Source organism: Saccopteryx bilineata, chromosome 2 (genome assembly GCF_036850765.1).
Source record: "Saccopteryx bilineata isolate mSacBil1 chromosome 2, mSacBil1_pri_phased_curated, whole genome shotgun sequence".
Classification (NCBI taxonomy): Eukaryota; Metazoa; Chordata; class Mammalia; order Chiroptera; family Emballonuridae; genus Saccopteryx; species Saccopteryx bilineata.
The window spans coordinates 10631805-10647228 of record NC_089491.1 but is presented as its reverse complement, the minus strand read 5'-3'; the positions used below and the strand labels follow the sequence as shown (position 1 = coordinate 10647228).

Sequence of the window (15424 nt, the reverse complement as noted above, 5' to 3'; positions counted from 1 at the left end):
AGTCTGTCTGACTATCTCTCCCTGTTTCCAGCTTCAGAAAATGCAAAAACAACAACAACAAAAAAAAAAAAACACCCAGGCCCTGGCCGGTTGGCTCAGCGGTAGAGCGTCGGCCTGGCGTACGGAGGACCCGGGTTCGATTCCCGGCCAGGGCACACAGGAGAGGCGCCCATTTGCTTCTCCACCCCTCCGCCGCGCTTTCCTCTCTGTCTCTCTCTTCCCCTCCCGCAGCCAAGGCTCCATTGGAGCAAAGATGGCCCGGGCGCTGGGGATGGCTCTGTGGCCGCTGCCTCAGGCGCTAGAGTAGCTCTGGTCGCAACATGGTGACGCCCCGGAGGGGCAGAGCATCGCCCCCTGGGGGGCAGAGCGTCGCCCCATGGTGGGCGTGCCGGGTGGATCCCGGTCGGGCGCATGCGGGAGTCTGTCTGTCTCTCCCTGTTTCCAGCTTCAGAAAAATGAAAAAAAAAAAAAAACACCCAGAAGTCACCAGCTTGAGTGCAGGTTCATCTGGTTTGAGCAAGGCTCACCAGCTTGAGCCCAGGGTCACTGGCTTGAGCAAGGGTCACTCAGTCTGCTGTAGCCCCTTAGTCAAGGCACATATGGGAAAGCAATCAATGAACAACTAAGGTGCTGCAACAAAGAATTGATGCTTCTCATCTCTCTCCCTTCCTGTCTGTCTGTCCCTATCTGTACCTCTCTCTGTCTCGATCACACACAAAATAAGAATAAGGGTGAAAAAAACTCCTGCTGCTGCTTAGATGCTAAACCTTCCTACAGTCTAAAATTAAGTTCAACAAATATTTACCTAACATTTTTAATGTATAAGGCACACACTGTGCTAGATTACAAAAGGGATACAAAGTTGAATGAAGCTGGCTCCCCCTAGACTTCTACAACCTAAAAGGAAAAACAGAAAACTGGCTGGATATAGGAATGACTTAGCAGAGGAACCAGCAGCATTGGCCAAACAGCACTTAACTCTTCACAGGGAAAACTGAAAAAGACTTGATGGCAGGTGGCACTTGAATCAGGATAGTCAGGAAGGAAAGGGGGAATGTAAATACAGTCAGTAATACTCAGTAACCCAAATATGTCTTCTGTCCTTACCCACAGTTGGCAAATATTTCCCCCAGAGGCACTCATAACCTAAAAGATGGAAATTATATAGGTCCTATCTGACAAGTTCCTTCCTAAATGAGTAGAGGGCAAGAAGGGCCCATTCCAGCACACATGCTATACCCTCTCATTCTGGGATGAGATAGTTTTATCCACCCACATGTTTTCACCTATTCTTCCCAAATGATGACTCAAACTTTCAGTTCCTGGTGAGACTGTTCTCCCAAACCACAGACCCATCTATTCAAGGGTATCTACCAGGCATATCCTATACAGCTCTATCAAATTCAACATGTCAAACTGAACCTATTATTTTCTCTTTGAAAACCTGCTTCTCCTATGTTTCTAAATCAGGTTCCAGGTACCACCAATTCTCATCCCCTAAATCAGAGATTCCCAGTGACTCCTGCCAGGCTCCCACTTTACCATCCTCCCCCAATTCTTCACTCCAATGTTATCAATCATTAAGACATTTTCATTCTTTCTCAAATTCCCACAGACCTAGTTCAACAAGCCTTCTCACCACCCTAGAATCCTAGATTCTTCTAACTGTTCTTTCTCCCTGCTACCTTTCTTCTCTCACGTCCTGGAATTTAGATTTCCTAATCTACTCAAAAATCTGTTCCTCATCTTCAATTCTTTAGCATGATACATATAGCCTTAATTACAGAAATTAAATATTTGAAAAGCTTTTTGCAATCTTTATTTTCCTGACACCTCCTGAAGTTTCAAAAGGATAATACATAAATTCCTATTTCCAAACTCTATACAGATAAGAATGTCTATGACAACTATGATGTTAAAGCAATTTCCTAATATTGAGACATCAATAAAATACACTGCTCATAAAAATTAGAAGATACTTATAAAAATTTATTTATAAAAATAAAAAAAAATTTTTTTAAATTAGGATACTTTATAGTTTCACATTCATTTTTAAATATCCCCTAATTTTTGTGAGCAGCATAATATACTAGGGAGGCAAGACACTTGAACATAGTCTTGCTCTGGTACAGATATCACCTTATCTGCAGGTATTAAATCCACAGATTCAACCAGCCACAGATCAAAGCTGTTAAAAAATATATCTTGGCCCTGGCCAGTTGGCTCAGTGGTAGAGCGTTGGCCTGGTGTGCAGGAGTCCCAGGTTCGATTCCCGGCCAGGGCACACAGGAGAAGTGCCCATCTGCTTCTCCACCCCTCCCCCTCTCCTTCCTCTCTGTCTCTCTCTTCCCCTCCCGCAGCCAAGGCTCCATTGGAGCAAAGATGGCCCAGGCGCTGAGGACGGCTCCATGGCCTCTGCCTCAGGTGCTAGAGTGGCTCTGGTTGCAACAGAGCAATGCCCCAGATGGGCGGAGCATCGCCCCTGGTGGGCATGCCAGGTGGATCCCAGTCGGGCACATGCGGGAATCTGTCTGACTGCCTCCCTGTTTCCAACTTCAGAAAAATTCCAAGAAAAAAAAAATCTTAGGAGTTCCAAAAAGCAAAATTTATACCAATCACTCCACTGAATACACGAAAATGAAGTGATATGTAGGCGTACCCTACTGTAGCCTATATGCAAATACAGGTTACATCCAAGTGTTCTGCCATTTTATATATATTAGGGACTTGAGCAGCTGGTATTTGAGGGGGATCCTGAAACAAATCCCCCATGGGTATCAAGGGACCACTATACTAAGACATCTGTGTAATGCTGAGTGATCTACTACACTCCATTTTCTCTTCAGTAAATGGAGAAAGTCTGTCCAATTTTCTTAGTAGTCCTTTCAGCTCTATAAAGTCTATGAGTTTATCAAAAATTGGCGGCTATGTGTCCTAAGGGTACAAATCATAATATTAACACTTGAGGAATCCTTAAGAGATTGCCAAGATTCTTAGATTTTTTTTTTTATAACTCATAGAAACCTATAAATCATCCCTAATCTCTTCCATTCCACCCTACCCCTCATTTTACAGAAGGGCGAAATTTCATGAAGGGAGTAAAATCTGCAGCATTTCTTTGTAACTTAAACACTAATGGTGGTCCTAAGGCTTTGGTATTTTCCTAATCTAAAATGAGAACAGCAGTACTTATACATCACAGGGCTGTTGAGAGGATTAAATAAAAATTTTAAATGTAAAGCACTCAAAAGAGTACCTGGCACACAGTAAATGTTCAATAAGGGTTAGCAATTAATATCGTAGTTGGTAAAGTCATTCTGATCTTCAACGCCCTCCAAACAATTGCAGCAGCTCTAGTGAAGCTATTTCACTCTGCACAAGCACAGGGAATAGAACCTTTTACAGTGGTACCTTGAGATATGAACAGACCAACATACAAAATTTTTTAAGATACGAGCTGAGACTCAGTCCGTGTTTTTGTTCGAGATCCGGGCAAAATTCCAAGATACGAGTCGTGATTCCGGAAGCTGCCGCTAGTTAGTGCGTTGGCGCACAGCTCCAGAATCGGCAGTTTGATATAGGAGTTAACTAACTTACGAGCTTGGTTACAGAATGAATTAAATTTGTATCTCAAGTTACCACTGTATTAAGTCATTACTCAGTGCTATTATTGAGAGTTGGCCATGTTTAAGAGCCACAAATCCTACTTTACCCTCTACCACCAAAATTATTGTCTATTCGTATAACACTCGCTTCCTTATAGTTTTTGATACCTGTTATAATAAGTGCTATCAGCTTAGAGGTAAAGTTCTTCTTCCAGCATTATCGTGCATTAGTATTAGCACAAAGATAATGTCAGAGCAGCATTCTTACTTTCATATATCCCAAAACTAAGTGAAATACAGTGTCAGGCTTCCAAAGTACAATACCATTATTCAGTATACAGCTGCTCTGATCTGACTTTAGCAATCTTCTCTCTTAATGTGCCTCACATTCCTGAATAAGTCAAAGTGACCATAATTTTCAGAAGCAAATATTGGCTAACAATGTCAAATGAGAAGGCACACTTGTAAGATAAACAAGGCTGACTGAAAAACAAGCTGACCTGGAAACTGAAGCTGTATAGACACAATGGTTATTTACAGTCCCTACCATATTACAGTGTTCATGTTTTTAGTTCAAGTTATTCATTTTTAATCTTGTTCCAAATAGTACACAAATAGACCAAGGCTATTTTGCTTTATTTCCTAAAATGCATTATGCATTAAAATTTCCTCTCACTCCACAGTGAGATCAGCTTCTTTGTCACGTGCCGAGGCCCAGCCACAATTAACTCCTCTACAATATGAGGGTATCACTACCTAACAAAGAAAAGTTGTGGAAAGAATTACATTAGTTTAGTGCAGTGCCTGGCACACACTGAGCACTCAACAACCATTTGTTCCCTTTCCTTTTTAAGGATACAACCAGAAAGCCCTTTTAGAGACTCCCAGAGAGGTAGGGGGTGGGGAAGCCAGGCTTCCTGTGTATTAGAGACAGGAGCATTTGTTCTGGTTGTCATACTTCCCACCAAGAACCTCTAGGGACCTGGCCTTGCTTTTTACACTGATAAAGCAGCAATTTACTCTCCTAAGGCTCATAATTCTAGTTACAAGTGACTGGGAATAAAGTGCTTCCGAAAAGTGGTACGTATCTTAAATCACCAAGAAGTCAAACCCCAAATGGTAACAAGACAGACAAGGACATTTTATAACAGATATCCAAACTACAAGAAGGTATTTCATCTGGGCAAATTTGACAATGCTGTAATGGAAGGGGAAGTCACCAGGTAGTCTATAAACCAACCTTGCTCACTTCATTATTTTCTCTTGTCCAACAAGAGCCCAAAGGTGAGAAAATCCTGGAGGGTTGGGGGTGGACAGTTCTCAGTCCCTTGAGTAGGAGTGCTTAGGAAAAAGGAACTGAGTACTTTAATAAATCCAACCAATAAAACAGGCACTTCATTTTAAATATATTGCCTAATTTCTCCAAATATATCTGAGAGGTAATTCAAAGTCAAATGACCAAATAGCCAAATCTCCTAATAGCCAATTCTCTAAATTTACCAAAAATTTACCAAAGTTTTAACTATTTAGAGTTTATAAAAATTTGTATTAATGAGGCAGTTTACTTAATTTTTAAAGATTCCTGCTAAATTAAGACTGAGAGCCCTAGCCAGATAACTCTAAACACCTGTGTTTAGAGCATCCTCCCAATACACTAAGGTTGTGGTTCAATCACCAATAATGGCACATACAGGACTCAACAAATTAGTGTATAGACAAGTATAACAACAAATCAGTGTTTCTCTCTCACTCCCTTCCTCTCTCTCTCTCTAAAATCAGTAAGTGTTATAAGTGTTTTAAAAACTTAAAAAAAAAAAAAGATTGACAGGATAGCATTTTCAAGAATGTTCAATTTGTCTCTACCCCAGCTCTCTGCTGCTGCAAATGAAGAACCAGGACAGAGAAAGGAGGTCCACTTGCAGAAAGATATAGTCTGGTCTGAGCTGCAGATGATGGGGAAGAGATAGGATACAAGAAAAGGGAAAAAACACTAGGGTAGCAATTAAAGAAATGGAGAGTGAACAAGTTCTGCAAGTTCTGACTAAGCAAATTGACTTGTGTTGAATTGGACACTAGGTAAAATGAACACTTAGCAAACTAGTTCCAATGACTTGGATTTCAGTAAACCGGCTTGTTTACCTGTGAACCAGGTGACATTAACCCTACTCACAGATAAAAATTTGAGAAATGTTAAATGAATTTCCTAAAAAATACACAGCTACACTGTAGGTTCCTCACAGCCAACTTCATTTCATTCTCCAGTAATCTGTGTAGTGATTCCACGACCTTTCAACCACTACCACCTTTCAAAAAGAAAAAGAAAAAAAATCACAAAAGTAGGAGAGAAAGGATTTAAAGTCAGGTCTAACTCTAAAGTTCGTGCTCTAAGGAACCTAGATACCATTACATCATAATAATAATTCACCAAAATAATTTTTTTTTATTTTTCTTAAGTGAGAAGTGGGGAGGCAAGCAGACAGACTCCAGCATGCACCCAACAGGGATCCACTTGGCATGCCCACCAGAGGGCAATGATCTGCCCATCTGGGGCGTTGCTCCTTTGAAACCGAAGCTATTCTAGCACCTGAGGCAGAGGCCATGGAGCCGTCCTCAGTGCCTGGGCCAACTTTGCTCCAGTGGAGCCTTGGCTGTGGGAGGGGAAGAGACAGACAGAGGGAAAGGATAGGGGGAGGGGTGGAGAAGCAGATGGGTGCTTCTCCTGTGTGCCCTGGCCAGGAATCAAACCCAGGAAATCAGCACACCAGGCCGACGCTCTACCACTGAGCCAACCGGCCAGAGTTGCCAAAATAATTTTTAATTGCCACCTCCACTAAAGCAGTTTTGTCTACCATAATACAACAACCACTTACTTTACAGAAGAGTATTTGCTATTCAGGTTGAGTGGCATTGCTGCCAGATTAAATGGATAATTTCAGGAAAAAGTCAAAATTTTAGATATTTCATGTAGCCTGGACAATCTTATTATACATATCACTTCAGATTAAATTTTGCAAAACTAAAATTGTTTGAGAATCCCAAGGACCATCTTTACAGATCCCAAGTTGGCAGTCCCTGTTGTATATTACAACTTCTTCCTTTCATACATAATACACACACACACACACACACACTTTTCTGATCAATTATTTTTATCAAAGTCTGAGCTAGTTTTATTAAATAAATGTAAAAACTAAAACAATTCTAAAAATCTACAAGATCTATAAAGACAGTGCTTGCTCTAGTTGTCTTACTCTTGGACCCTCCAGGGATTTACCACATTTATGATGCTGCTAGAAGACATGCCCTATCTCACCCATTGACACATAAAATGTAACTTTTCTTACACCCACAATTTAGGTTTCCTTCTATCAATCAGAGAGTAGTAGCTCTAGGCCAGGGGTCCCCAAACTTTTTACACAGGGGGCCAGTTCACTGTCCCTCAGACCGTTGGAGGGCCAGACTATAAAAAAACTACGAACAAATCCCTATGCACACTGCACATACCTTATTTTAAAGTAAAAAAACAAAACGGGAACAAATATAATATTTAAAATAAAGAACAAGTAAATTTAAATCAACAAACTGACCAGTATTTCAATGGGAACTATGGGCCTGCTTTTGGCTAATGAGATGGTCAATGTGCTCCTCTCACTGACCACCAATGAAAGAGGTGCCCCTTCCGGAAGTACAGCGGGGCCGGATAAATGGCCTCAGGGGGCTGCATGTGGCCCGCGGGCTGTAGTTTGGGGACCCCTGCTCTAGGCACTCTAAACAACTGAAAATACTGTACAGGTTTTAATTGATTGATTTTGGAGAGACAGAGAGAAGGAGAAAGAGAGGGAGGGGAGAAGGAATAAGAGGGGGAAAGGGAGAAAAGGGAGAAGGGGAAGAGGGGAAAGGGGGTGAGAGATGAGCAGAGAAGGAAGCATTCATTTGTTGTTCCACTTAGTTGTTGCATTCACTGTTTGCTTCCCATATGTACCCTGACTGGGGATCGAACCTGCAACCTTGCTGTTTAGAGATGACACTCTTAACCAACTGAGCTACTGGGCCGGTCAGGGCCCTAAAAATACAATTTGCTCTGTCTTTATGGTAAGCAGAAAATCCCTCTATTCACAGATCTTATGACAAAATCTATATATAAAGCATTTTAAAAGTATTAATATTCTTACTTTTACACTGCCTAAGAATAAGAAACTTTTACCAGCAAAGTTACCATTCTCATAAAATATTTAAGAACCAATTAAACTGTTACTTTTTTTTTTTGTATTTTTCTGAAGCTGGAAATGGGGAGACAATCAGACAGACTCCTGCATGCGCCCGACCGGGATCCACTCGGCACGCTCACCAGGGGGCGATGCTCTGCCCATCCGTGGCATCGCTCTGTTGTGACCAGAGCCACCCTAGCGCCTGAGGCAGAGGCCATGGGGCCATCCCCAGCGCCCGGGCCATCTTTTGCTCCAATGGAGCCTCAGCTGTGGGAGGGGAAGAGAGAGACAGAGAGGAAGGAGAGGGGGAGGAGTGGAGAAGCAGATGGGCGCTTCTCCTGTGTGCCCTGGCTGGGAATCGAACCCTGGACTCCAGGCCGACGCTCTACCACTGAGCCAACCGGCCAGAGCCTAAACTGTTACTTTTTTAAAAACTTTTATTTATTTATTTGTTTGTTTATTCTTATTGATATTTAGAGGGGGGGAGATAGAGAGAGAGAGAATGGGTGGAGAAGCAGGTAGCATCAACTCATAGTAGTTGTTTCCCGTATGTGCCTTGACCAGGTGTAAAGCCAGTAGCAACGGCCATCACAGCCACCTGGTCCATGCAGGTTCGCATTGGATTCGGACAGACGGTAATGAAACAACGGAGCCAAGAACTTGTGGGCCCTTAGCTTTAATCCTAGCTTGCACACGGCGAGCAAGAAATACACACACTGGGCTCCAAAACCCACTCATTCAGTGCTCACAAAGCCACTGACTTATCCAAGTTTCATAGAATCAAAGGTTTCTAGTTCACCAGTCTTATTCACCTCTGTTCCCATCTCCTTCTCTCTGCACAAACTGGCTTCTCCCTCAGCACTCTACCACCTTGGCTGCTTCTCCTGGCTTCCTCCATGTGGCCTTTCTCTGCTCTTCTCTCTAATGCTAATCTCAGGAACTGAGAGCAAGCTCCCGGTCTGCCCCCATTTTATAGTATAGTAATCAAATCCTTTAATCCAATATACAAACAAGGACGTCTCTGATACAGAGTCACTTATCTGAGGCATAATGGGATTCCTCATGAGAGTGCATCACCCCACATCAAAAAGGGTGGAAAGGCTTCGTCCTAAAACCAAGCCCCAGGCTACAAGGATCCTGCCTGCCCACAGCCACCCCCAACACACATTAATATAATCATGCCCATCCCAAGCAAGAAGGGCAACCAATACCATCACCTGGGCGACGGGCTTCCACGTGGGCAGCGCCATCTTTAACAAAGTGAGCGTAATTTATTTATCTACCCAACAATCCACCCCTATGCTCACTTTACTACCCACAATCTACACCACCGGCATCCCTGTGCAAGGAAATTAGGCACATTACACAAATTACAAATACATGACAAATCATACAATTTCAACAATTCCAAAGGTGCATTTTACCAGTCTCTGAGCACTCTGCCAAAAGTGCAAAATGTCCTGTCTTCTGTCTAATCATGGAAAAAGCTTCCCAGGGGAGATGGGAACAGAGGTGAATAAGGTTGGTGAGCTAGAAACCTTTGATTCTAGAAAACTTGGATAAGTCAGTGGTTTTGTGAGCACTGAATGAGTGGGTTTTGGAGCCCAGTGTGTGTGTTTACTTGCCCGCCGGGTGCAAGCTAGGATTAAAGCTAATGGCCCACCAGTTCTTGGCTCCGTTGTTTCATTACCGTCTGTCCGAATCCAATGTGAACCTGCACGGGCCCGGCGGCTGTCGTGGCTACGGGCTTTACATTTGGCATAGTCAGCAGGATTCAATACAGTTCCGTAGGGAGCCACCACCACTTTAGAGCGGTGGAAAAGAGGACTGGCTGCAGTTATGGTTCCCCATGGCTGTCCTTTTGGGGACCATAGGCTGGCTGACTTTTACAGCCATGCTTGAGGAAACCAAGAGTTCTGTGGAAGAGGCTACCTGGGACCTGCCAACCAAGCAGTGGAAGGATCTGGAGGAAACTTGGGAGAAACATATGCTGACCCTAGAGCTGGAGGAAGCGCTGGAGGAGGAGGCCGACCAGGTTTGCGAGATTCACTTGGAAATGGAGCAGACACTGGAGAAGGAATCACAGGTTCATAAGTTGCAGCATGCCCTGGACATTGAGGAGAGCCAGCAGCGGCAGGAGGCTGGGGCTGAGGTCAGAGCTGGGGCTGCAAGGCCTGCTGAGCAGAAGGAGGTGGTGGCTCAGGGCTCGAGCCCAGCAGCAGGAGCTGATGTTTTCAGTTCCTCTTTGGAGGATGAGGAGAATCGGGCTGAAGTTGCAATCTGCAGACTCCAGAAGATGAGAGCCCAGATGGAAGGAGTACTTACTACGCCCCTGGTAGGTCTGCGATTTTGGGACATAGGGGTGAATGTCATCATGCTCTCTAGAGCAGAGATGGAAATGCTGACTGCCATTGCCATGTGCTCCTCTTTGGGACAGTGTAAGACCTGCTAGGACAGCAGGGATGAAGGGATGGCTGAGGTCCCATGTGCGTGGACTGATTTCCTAGACTATGACGGGAGTGAGCACTGGCTCCTTTGCTGGATGGACTTACGGATTTTGGACAATGTGAAATACCCTGATGGGGGTGGGGGGTGGCTTTGATGGAGGGCCTCCTCCTGCCCAGGAAGCTTTTTCTATGGCTAGAAAGAAGACAGAGGACATTCTGTACTTTCGGCAAAGTGCTCAGACTGGTGAAATGGACCTTTGGAATTCCTGAAATTGTATGATTTGTCATGTATTTGTAATTTGTGTAATGTGCCTAATTTCCTTGCACAGGGATGCCGGTGGTGTAGATTGTGGGTAGTAAAGTGAGCATAGGAGTGGATTGTTGGGTAGATAAAATATATTACATTCACTTTGTTAAAGATGGCGCTGCCTACGTGGAAGCCCGTCACCCAGGTGATGGTATTAGTTGCCCTTCTTGCTTGGGATGGGCATGATTATATTGTGTGTTGGGGGCGGTTGTGGGCAGGCAGGATCCTTGTAGCCTGGGGCTTGGTTTTAGGACTAAGCCTTTCCACCCTTTTTGATGTGGGGTGATGCACTCTCATGAGGAAGCCCATTATGCCTCAGATAAGTGACTCTGTATCAGAGACGTCCTTGTTTGTATATTGGATTAAAGGATTTGATTACTATACTATAAAATGGGGCAGACCGGGAGCTTGCTCTCTCTCAGTTCCTGAGATTAGCATTAGAGAGAAGAGCAGAGAAAGGCCACATGGAGGAGGCCAGAAGCAGCCAAGATGGCAGAATGCTGAAGGAGAAGCCAGTTTGTGCAGAGTTTGTGCAGGGAAAAGGAGATGGGGAACAGAGGTGAATGAGACTAGTGAGGTTAGAAACCTTTGATTCTACGAAACTTGGATAAGTCAGTGGCTTTGGGAGCCCTGAATGAAAAGGGAAGTGTTTTCCCACTGTGTTTATTTCTTGCCCACTGGGTACAAGCTAGGATTAAAGCTAATGGCCCACCAGTTCTTGGCTCCGTTGTTTCATTACCATCTGTTCGAATCCAACTCGAACCTGCATGGGCCAGGTATCTGTGATGGTGGCCATGGCTACTGGCTTTACACCAAGTAAACCTAGGGTTTCAAACCGGTGAACTCAGCATTCCAGGTCGATGTTTTATCCACTGAGCCACCACAGGCCTGGCAAACTGGTACTTTTAAAGCATTAAACATTTGTTGTGATTCTTCTTTGATGTTAAGAAATCTTGTCAGTAAATTTAAATATTGCAAACTGACTGCACTGCAAAATGCCACCCTACCTTAAATCTTTTCAAGTTCATATGTTAAATGCTAAACGAAGAGATGACAATTTTTTTAAATCCATTTCAGGCGTCTCTTTTGCATTTAATAGTGCCTCTAATTATTTGTGATCTTCAACATTGTGATCTTCAACACACACACAAGGTTACCCTTAATGTTTTAGCAAACAGATCGTGATTCTACCTAACCTCTTTGAAATCAACAAAAGCTATAAATTTAACTCAAGACAGCTTTTGTAGTTCAGTTAGATTCAAGGTCATCTCAAGGCTTTTAATTACTAACCAGGACTTGAGAGGTTTGCAGTTGGTATAGTTGAGGGAAAGAGCAGCTGGCTTATTCACTTTCTTATTAAAGAGCATTATAAAAACTGTGTCTTGGCAAATTGCAACTTCTCTGACCACCAGTGGCGAGCACAAAGAAGCAGAGCAAATGATCTTCAAACATTCGCGTTTATTCTCAACATAAACTTTAAAAATTACTAAAAGACTCTTTAATTTCAACAAGTATGATTTATGCTTTAATTCAAAATCTGTAGATAGCTAAATTCCATTCTGAAACCAGCCTTGTTAAAAATTATAAATGCCTTTCAAATTAGCATTACATTTATTTAAGTCTCTTCACTACCAAACCCTGTGCAGGATCAGCATGGAAGTCAGTCAGCCCCCGAGGAACCTATGCAGATTCTTCAGATGTCTAAAGGAATAAATTTAACTTCAATCTCCATGAACTTAATTTCTAGTCAATTTTAGCTGTAAGTTTCAGGACTTATTCAAGACTACCAAGAGGATCATACAGTTGTGTGTGACATGGATACACACATACTATCCATCCTACCAGCTTTCTACAGGCAACCAGAGAAGGCTCAGGATCTTTGCCACTCGTTCCCCAAAGAAGAGACCCTAAACTCTGCTCTGACAAGGCTGGAGATAGTGAGATGGGAGTGTGGGTCTGGAAGGCAACATGAATGTGAGGCCTGGTACCTACCAGAAATCTAGAAGATTCAGAGGACAAAAAGCATTGAGAATGGCTGTATCTCTTTAAAAAAAAAATCAGAGAGCAACTAGACTATCACAGTGACTCAATTCTATATCAAGTACCAGGCATTTATTTAAAAAATGAGTATGATGACAATCCTCGATTTTAGTACACAAGATAGCTTAGTGTAAAAGCACATAAATACTTATAAAAATCTATCCCCACAAAATAAGTCAAAATAAAAGCAAGCACAGAATGGTCTGGGCAGTACTGTCATATCAGGAAGAAACTAAAAACTGTGTCCAACAATGAAAAACAATGGGCTGTCATATATCTATTAAAAATTTTAAGTAATCTCATGTTGAATGAGTCAAGTTATTAAGAAAAAAAGCTTTAAACAAAAAGCGTAAAACTTAATGGTAGGCAATCACAACAAGCAAAAACCGAAGATATGAAGTCCAGAAGAAAACATGAGAGAATTTTAATGAAAGTTGCTTGGAGGTAAGATTATAGGTAACTTCTTAATTTTCTTTCTTTTTTTTAAATTTTCCCTTAATTTTCTAAAATGACCAAGCACTTCTAATTTTAAAAACATTAGGTTCCCTAAACAGTTTATACCAGCAGACCTAGGGAACACAAGCAACTCAAGCACAGAGCTGGGAGATTGCACCATTTAAAATTTAAATACAGATACAGCAAATCCCTCCTTTTATTTATATGCAAGTACTTCCAACTGTGTTCCCTGGCTGTGTCCCTCAGACAAAGCGCTAAAGTTGCTTTACAAACAAGGTATTGGAAGCCCTGGGTATCCTCCAGTCAGGGGCCCCATCCATGCTCCTGGAAACTAGCTGTGAAGAATAAGTTTACAGTATTTCACATATTTCGTATTACCCATAAATGCTTGGTAATTTTTTTTTATTAATGAGCACACTATATGAAAAGCAAACTTACTTTGAAATGTTTTAAAAAGGCTCACAGTGGGTAGGAAATTTTATTTTCAAAAGTTAAATGCATTTCTTCATCACAGTACTTTCCGTAACTGCTTGCCGTCAGTTAGTTCTGAATTCCAGCCAGCCCAACTATCTTTCAGATTTGATCTGTCAGCAAGTAAGGAAATATTTTTTTGTGGGAAAGCAATTGTAATTTCCCACATTAGGTGATTGATTAAGTTCTCTCCTCTAAAAGGCTGATTGGTTTCCTGGTGCCAGTTAAATGATTGATGAATATTTCAACTGCAGCTCCCTTGCTGACCGCCCCCCCCAGTTCACCCCTCCCCCATACACTGCTGCTCCTTTCCCGCTGGGCTCCCTTTTTACAGACCAACAGCATTTAAGAGGTTTTGCAATTTTCCCTAATGAATTCACATTCTCAAATGTAGGGCATTTCATCTTACGAGGATAGGAGGATAGGACTCCACTCGATGCTGAGTGACTTTCGCAGATAAAAATCCCTTCACCAGGCATGAGGAAAAACTCTGACATTAACTATGGGTTTGAGTCAGTGAATGAAACTGCTCTTACAAGAGAAAAGTGTGTCGTAGAAGGGTTATAAATGGGAAGGAAGTGACCATGTTAAAAAAAAAAAAAACTACATCTAATTTCAAGTTTATGTGATCAATTATCAAAACATTGGAACTTTAGTTGCAAACATTTCTATAAAGTGAAACTGAAGAATGAATATTACATGTACATGATTTAATCCTACAAACTTTATAGCAGCCAGGTGTTCTACTAAAATCAAAACAGGGTAGCAGTGTAAATGTTCTTTGAGGGATGACTGATCAGTATCTGAAATCAAAATTATCCTAGAGAATCTGGCTGTTAGCACCATAGTTATGTGCTTTAGGCAGGGCTTTCCTAAATTGCAATTTCCTGTTTTACCCAATTCATTCCATCATCAAACTGAAAAATCCCTTCAGGGATTATCTAATTTAACGCCTTCATATTATAGGTGGGCCCATAGAGATGTGCCTTTGGAACAGAACTAGAATCGGAACCCGGCAAAACCCAGGCCTATCTATCTTTCAACTATTTCCTGGGCCTCATCTCACATACTGTGGCAGGCTTCTCACAAATCCTTTCCTACTCAAACTGTACTGCTCACAAAGATGAGGGGATATTTCAAAATGAATACGAAGTTATAAAATATCCCCTCATTTTTGTGAGCAGTATATATTGCTACTATAATCTATTAACCCACACTGCCACATGTTTCTCACTTTCTCTTTGCTAGGAAATCACACTCCATATTTTACAGACTTTTTACAACTGGCTCTTATATTTCCATTTCCAGTCACATCAACTTTCCTGGATTGGTTCTCCTCTCTTTCATATAGCCAGCTTTTGTGTGGCAAAAATAAAAAATAAAAAAAAGACACAAGAGACAAAGGCCATCTTTTCCTAAACTGCATTCATTCCCCAATGCAGTTAAGCAATATCTGTATGCATCTGGTGTATCTACTCACTTTAGTTCCAAGGAGAGCCACATTGCCAAACAAACTACATGTTTCCGGGAAGGCCCATACAACCTTGGATTTAGCTTCAACACACTTTTGACTTATATCCTGGACCCAGTTGCCTCAAGGGACTAAAAAACACATTCCCTTCCCTTACATTCTGTAGACTTCTGACTACCAGCAAAGAACTCAAATTCCTGACCTGACTGTGCATTTTCTTCGTTCATTCAACATTCACGAAACACCAAGTCCTTGTGCTCGGTGCCGATACAGATACAAGATATGGTATCCCTCCCTTGAGTAGCTCAAAACGCCCTTTTTTCCATAGCACCTTTTAGATTCACCAAGGATTGCCCCTAAATCTGCAAAATTGTTTTCTGATTAGCTTATTAAAGCCAATGTAAAAGAAAGTCACTTGC

At 42.2% G+C, this 15424-nt stretch overlaps 1 protein-coding gene across 2 annotated transcripts in view; it reads right to left on the bottom strand.

Moving 5' to 3' along the window:
• The window catches only part of NR6A1 (nuclear receptor subfamily 6 group A member 1), a 229277-nt gene that overhangs the window by 203260 nt on the left and 10593 nt on the right, over nucleotides 1–15424 (bottom strand). The window lies entirely within an intron of this gene.